Raw genomic sequence first — 7,878 nt, forward strand, 5'->3', positions numbered from 1 at the left:
TGAAAAACAAAATGACATGATTCCCAAAGTGAGTTTTGAGGAATACTCAATTTCAATCTAGGCATGGACTTTTCAAATGAAAGAAAAAGAAAAAAAGAGGTTATTCAATAGATGAACCATGTTGATCTGCATGCCTCGTGAGGAAAATTGATACTCCAAAGAAAAGGTTGAAGTAATATTTTCACTGATAAAATTGCTGAATTAGAGGCTACTTATGCAGCTTATGGGAAAGAAAAAAAAATGTCCTTCGGATAAGAATTTAAGCTCTACAGGCTATTCTTCATGAAGAAAGGGATGAAAATACTGAAATTATTCATTGGTTGACACACTTAGTGCCACTTTTCCATTCTTCTCTTCACTTTTCAATGTTAGTGTCTCTAGCTTTATTCTACTCCTGTCCAGTGTTTGTTTTTTGATTAGTGCTTAATAGTTTTTGCTTTATTTGGTATGACTTCGATCTTATATAGTATATTATCTGGCAGTTTAATGGAATGATTATCTATTGCTTTAATGACTCTTGTTCTTGCTCTCTATAATACATTATTATGTTGCATGAAGTCGTTATCTGATTGTTTTGGTGATAGCCAGTGGCCATGAATAGTTTAACTGATCAATCTAGCTCGTATATTATAGGATTTACATAGTTTTTCAATGATGCCAAAAGGGAGAAGATAAGAGTTGTGCAGTGTTTATAACCCATTGACTAACTTGTTTCATGTTAGTATTTCATGCTTTAGTGTCTACAGATAAAATTGTTTAAATGCATAAAGAAAAGAGGTTTGTTGTAATTCCCCGAGCCTACACCCTGGACGTGGCTGGCACTCGAGAACCATTGATGGCCCCAAGCGAACCCTTGGCCTGGCTTACTTAACTCAGCGGAAGACTTTAAGAATGATTACAATGATCAAAAGAACATTCTCAAATAGCTTAATAATATAACTAAGAATGTTAAAAGAATTAAACATTCAACTTGGTCAAAATGATAACCCAAGTCTTAACATAAGATAAAATGACAAGACTAAAGAACTAATAATTGACTGTCTATGAAGCCACTAAAACAACTGAGATGGATGTTGGGACAAACCCCACAACATCCTAATGAACTAAACTAGAAATCATATGAAAGAGTCATCCGAATGCAAGGAGGCTCACCACAGACTCTTAGTGCTCAAGCTGGATCAACGAGGCACTGGATGTTGATCCTGGTTACCTGCATCTGCATCATAAGACGATGTAGGCCAACTGCATCAGTACATTGAATGTACGAGTATGCGAGTTTGAATGCTAAACAAACATAGGCTCGAAAGATATTATGAAAGAAACACTTACCTTGGCTCTTCTCAACTAATGAATAATTAACTGAACACATCTCATTATAAAGCAGTTTAAAACAAATGCAATATAAAGAAAAGGAAAACTATTTAAAACATGACGTCAAAATCATAATCATAATATCATAAAAACATACCATGGTCCCTCTCAAATTCTACTTGTGCAATGCATGAATGAAGTCCCATACCCCCATTCATAGTAAGCAAAACCCGTTGAGGAACCATGTAATTACTACTGTGGGAGTTTTTTTAACCGACAACCACCACTATGAGCCTAAGTGGCGATACAACGTTTTTACCATCACGTTGCCGATTGCCCTATACTTTGCCGTCATATAGAACTATTTAACTTAGTGTATTCACTAGCTTAACTTATATGTGATCATCTAAAAAGTATGACTCATTAATACCCATGATGGGTACATGGTTTATGGAGACTTGAGTTAATATGAATTCACATCCACTTATCGGTGCTCAATAATACTCCCAAAAAAATATACTTAGCTCATATGTTTTAAAATAACTTGTTTCTTTATTTGAGATAATTAATCAAACTTAGCTTAAAATCTCTCTTGGAATCGATGTTCCCTTTTCTTGCTTAAATGTGAAAACATTTATAAACTTCTTTGGGAATAATTAGGTCCCTAATAACTTTTTGAGAAATGAACTCAACTCTTTACTCTTTGCTTAACTTGAAAACTTGAGTCTTAAAATGGATTTAAAACATTGTTAAAGACTCTTGAAAACTTTAAGAAACCTTGCTTTGACTTGCTTCTTAACTTCTAGACTTGACTCTTAACTTCTTTGACTTTGATCTTAACTTTCCTTGAATTGGATAATGGATTTAACGTTCAGGATCTCATGTTTATGGATGAATTCATGATGTTTAGATGTACCTTAGAGTGTTAGAATCAACTAGGAAACATAGGTACATCACTTAGAAACTAGTACGAAAAGATGGGGGAAGAATGGGGTGAACTGGCGTCCTTGGCGCTCTGAGAGGCGTGGGGGCCAGAGCACAAATTTTAGAGTTGAGGTTGTGGCGCTCTGGCTGGCGCGTCGCCCCTGATACCAAACTTCAGACTCTGAAGTGGGGCGCTCTGAGAGGCTCGGCGCCCCAACCCATTGCCCAGAAAACTCTGACTTTACTCATTCGTTTTTCATCTCTAAACCCTCCCAACTTCCATGGTTCTTTCCCCAAACACTTAGGATCATTAGTACCCTCAATACCTAATCGATTTAACTCGAAAAACAACCCAGAAACACGAAACAAATCCACACTAGGCATTCAATAATCAACCAACAAGAATTCAACAATGTTCTTCAAGAACTTCACTTTCGTAACATTCAAACAACTCCAAATCGCTGAATTGAAACAAGTCGGCGTGTGGGTGAACTAACCCAACACGAAAAAATCTCACATACCTTGTAGGGATCACCCCTGACGAATTCCACTCGCAAAGCTTGAACGTTTTTGCGATTTTCTTGATTTCTCTCCTCTTTTCTCTTCTTTCATCTCCTCTCCAAGCGCTAGCGTAAATTCTAATTTTTATAAACTGAATAAAGTCTTGCTTTACCCCAAATAAATTCCTAAAAACGAAATAGTCAAATTAGGTAAGGAAAAGACTAGTTTACCCTTCACAAATCCGGATTTGGACTTTCCTTAATCCAACAGCCCAACTTCCGATGGGGATGATTTACTCATACAAACTTGGAATCGCGTAAAATAGGCGGCGTTGGAAAGATCCTTCCAAGAGATTTCCAACTATATCTGGAAGTACACTTAAATCATTCCGAGCTAGGAGTTATGGCCGTTTGAAGTTGACCAAATCTTACTTTTTCCTAAAATTTTCCAGATTTGTCACTCTTTCCAAAAAACGATTATTTCAAGTTATTACCTTCTTCCTAGCTATTTCAAATTGCGAGATATTACAATATCTCCTCTTGGGAACATTCATCCTCGAATGAGAAATACCCTTACTAGGCTAATGGTGTACCATCAAGTTCAACACCCAACAAGCAAATGCAAATAAACAACATGCTCACTCATAATTTACAGAGTACTAAGAAGAGAATTAGTACCTTGGTCTGCATTTTCTCCGGATTCAAAGAGATGTGGATATCTCTTCTTCATATCCTCTTCAGCTTCCCAAGTTGCTTCTTCAATGAATTGGTTCCTCCAAAGGACTTTTACTGATGCAACCTCTTTTGTCCTCAACTTGCGAACTTGATGATCTAGAACCTGAACCGGAATCTCCTCATAAAATAAGCTATCCTCGATCTCAATACTTTCAGTTGGTATGATCAAGGAAGGATTGCCCATGCACTTCTTTAACATAGAAATATGAAACACCGGATGAACCACAGCTAACTCTTGTGATAGCTCCAACTCATAAGCTACATTGCCCATCCTTTTGGATATTCGATAAGGTCCGATATACCGGGGACTAAGCTTCCCCTTCTTACCAAACCTCATAACACCCTTCATGGGTGAAACTTTTAGATACACCCCATCATCTACTTCAAACTCCAACACTCTTCTCCTAACATCAGTGTAGGATTTCTGACGACTCTGTGCCGTTTTCAATCTCTCTTGAATCACTTTCACCTTCTCCATCGCTTGATGAACTAAATCTGGTCCTATCAATCCAGCCTCACCAACTTCAAACCACCCAATAGGATATCTGCATCTTCTCCCATAAAGAGTTTCATAAGGAGCTATTTAGATGCTAGAGTAGTAACTATTATTATAAGCAAACTCAATACGAGGTAGGTGATCATCCCAATTACCCTTGAAATAAACCACGCAAGCCCTCAACATATCCTCTAAGGTCTGAATAGTGTGCTTTGCTTGCCCATCGGTCTGAGGATGAAAAGCAGTACTCAAGTTCACCTTTGAACCCACACCTTTCTGAAAAGATTTCTAGAACTGTGCAGTAAATTGTGCACCCCTATCTGAAATGATGGAGATCGGAACCTCATGAAGTCTTACCACCTCTTGAATATAAAGCTTAGCATAATCTTCAGCTGAGTGGGTAGTTTTTACTGGTAAAAAGTGGGAAGATTTTGTTATTCTATCGACAATCACCCAAATAGAATTATATTTCCTACGAGACCTTGGTAAACCTGTGATGAACTCTATATTAATCATCTTCCACTTCCATTCCGGAAGCTCTATATTCTGAGCCAATCCACCGGGCCTTTGGTGCTCAACTTTCACTTGTTGGCAATTAAGACACTTAACAACAAACTCAGTAATGCCCTTCTTCATGCCATTCCACCAATACACTTCTCTCAAATCGCGATACATCTTTGTGGAACCTAGATGACTGGAATATCTGGAGCTATGAGCCCCCTCCATGATCCTCTCTTGGAGTCCATCCACCATAGGTGCACACAATCTATCTTGATATCTCAATACACCATCTCTCCCCTTTTTCAAAAGCTAATACTATTTGCTTATGAACATTTGCCTTTAAGTCTAGCAAAATGGGATCTTGGTCTTGCTTTTCTTTTACTTCTGACACTAGTGATGATTCAGCTCCATTCGTCACCACTATTCCCCCTTCTGTGGAATCTATAAGTCGGACTCCTAAGCGTGCAAGTCTATGCGCATCCTTAGCTAAATCTATTTTTTCTTCCTCAATATGGGTGGTACTACTCATAAATAACCTGCTTAAAGCATCAACAACCATATTAGCCTTACCTGAGTGGTAAAAAATACTCATGTCATAATCCTTAAGTAATTCTAACCACCTCATTTGTCTGAGATTAAGCTCTTTCTGCGTGAACACATATTGAAGGCTCTTATGATCCGTGAATATATCAACATGAACACCATACAAATAATGACGACATATGTTCAAAGTGAAAACTACAGCAGCCAACTCTAGATCGTCATATTACACCTCAAAGCCTTGAGTGCCTTCTGGTAATGTCAAAACTAGGGCAATAGTCAACTTTTTTTTCCATTCCTAAAAGCTTTCCTCAAAAGCTTCAGACCGTTGAAACTTCGTTGTTTTCTGAGTCAACCTGGTCAAATAAAACCCTTATCTAATAGATCCTTTAATTACTCTTCCAAATCTTCCAATTATGCTGGTGTCATTCAGTATGGCGGAATGGAGATAGGATGAATATCTGGAATGATGTCTTACCGAAGTCTACTTCTCTCTCAGGAAGCACTTCGGATAGGTCATCAGGAAAGACTTCTAGAAACTCACTTACTATATGATCTAACTAAATGGGAGGTACTTCAACACTTGAGTCATTAACTCGAACTAAGTGATGACACAACCCTTCGAAACTAACTTTCTCGGCTTAAGGTACGAAATGAAACGACCCTTAGGCATAACTGAACTACTTTTCCACTCTAAGACTGCCTCATTTGGAAACTAAAACTTGACTACTCGAGTTGTACAATCAACTAAGGCATAACAGGCATGAAGCCAGTCCATACCAAGAATGACATCAAATTCTACCATGTCTATCTCAATTAAATCAGCCATGGTACTCTTGTGATTGACAAAATGGGACAATCACAATAAACTCTCTCTACTAGAATAGACTCACCAATAGGTGTAGAAACACTGAACGGTTCACTAAGTTGCTTAGGAATAACATAAAAATTCATAGCAACATAAGGAGTTACAAAAGATGAACTCGCTTCTGGGTCTAGCAAAGCATAACTAGTAAAGTCAAAGACTTCGATCATACCAGTGACAACATCTGGTGAATCCTCTTGCTCTTGGCTACTAGCACAAAAACGATTTGTTTCCCTGCCAGTACCTGAAGTAGCTCCTTGAGGTGCAGCTCTATCTGGTGGAGCAACTGAAGAAGGTTGGGCCTTATTGCCTCTATTACCATTACCTTGCATGATCTCAGGACACTCCCTCATAAAGTGACCCTCTTTCCCGCACTTGAAGCATCTTGTATGCCCATAACGACACTTACCTTAGTGTTTCCTACCATACCTAGCACATGCAGGACCCTTACTACCCCTTGGTACCATACTGCCTTGAGGATAGGCAGGTTTATATCTGAAACTATAGGAATTACTAGCAGATGGTAGAGCAGGTCCCTTCTATTTCTGTGGAAGGGATGAACGGTTGGCATCACTCTTTTGCTGCCGAACTCGTCCCCTGATGTCTTAGTTCTTTTAATCTTAAACTCTTCTCTATCCTTTAGCTTATCCTCCTTAACTTGTTGTACATAGATCATAAATCTTGCTAGGTCAATATCCCATATCAGCATAGCTGCCTTGCCTTCCTTTCTTGACTGACGAGATAACCCAGCAACATATAAACTCATCCTGCTCCTCATGTCAGTAACCATCTCTGTAGCATAGCGGGAAAGTTGTGTGAACTTCAGACTGTACTCATGAACACTCATAGACTCCGGATTAAGGGTGAGAAACTCTTTTATCTTTGCCCCTCGCAACTCACGAGGAAAGAAACGCCCCATTAGAGCACTCTCAAGCACAACCCAACTTACTACTGGCGCATCCTCAACCCTATTCTTTTTCAATTGGTCGAACCAGATTCTAGCAACACCCTTCATTTAGTATGCAACTAGTTCCACCTTATCCGCCTCAGCAATATGCATCATATCAAAAACCCTTTTAACCTCCTCAATAAAGTTTTCTGAATCCTCAGTGACACTTGAACCTATGAAGCTTGGTGGGTTCATCCTTAAGAGCTCACGGATCCTTGAAGTATCAACCACTTCGTGTCGATTATCTCTCTGCCCAACATGATAGGTCGCAACTTGACTTAACATCAGGGCATCACAGAAATCAGCATGGTTGATCTCTTCTTGGGTTTGCACTTCTAGGGCATTTGGTAACTCTTGTTCCTCAACACTCCTCATAGCTGGACGACCTCTGACTGCTCTTCGTGGAGGCATGATCCTCTAAAAACACGCGCAAGCAGCGAATTAGAAGGAAACTTTTATAGATAAACTCTAACGAACGAAATGAGTATGAAAAAAGCGAAGAAATTTCTAAATGTTGCTGCCTCCTAATTATAGATGTGACGCGCTTTACGTCGATAACTAGGACTCTACAGACACGGCTTCATAGACTCTCTAGGACTCTTGACCCTGGCTCTGATACCATGTTTGTCACGCCCCGAGCCTACACCCTGGACATAGCTGGCACTCGAGAACCATTGATGGCCCCAAGCGAACCCTTAGCCTGGCTTACTTAACTCATCGGAAGACTTTAAACATGATTACAATTATCAAAAAAACTTTCTCAAATAGCTTAATAATATAACTTAGAATGTTAAAAGAATTAAATATTCAACTTGGCCAAAATGACAACCCAAGTCTTAACATAAGATAAAATGACAAGACTAAAGAACTAATAACTGACTGACTATGAAGCCTAAAAAACAACTGAGATGGATGTTGGGACAAACCCCACAACATCCTAATGAACTAAACTAGAAAGTAAATAAAAGAGTCCTCCGAATGCAAGGAGGCTCACCACAGACTCTGAGTGCTCAAGCTGGATCAACAAGGCACTGGATGCTGATCCTGGTTACCTGCG

General features: G+C 39.1%; 1 pseudogene; it reads right to left on the reverse strand.

Annotated features, from left to right (window-relative positions):
* Positions 1–5,928: 5,928 nt before the first annotated feature.
* LOC125840223 (uncharacterized) lies at positions 5,929–7,232 on the reverse strand (annotated as a pseudogene).
* Positions 7,233–7,878: the final 646 nt, after the last annotated feature.

The sequence above is a fragment of the Solanum verrucosum genome, unplaced genomic scaffold (genome assembly GCF_900185275.1).
Source record: "Solanum verrucosum unplaced genomic scaffold, falcon-dt-bn FXZP01000180.1, whole genome shotgun sequence".
Taxonomy (NCBI): domain Eukaryota; kingdom Viridiplantae; phylum Streptophyta; class Magnoliopsida; order Solanales; family Solanaceae; genus Solanum; species Solanum verrucosum.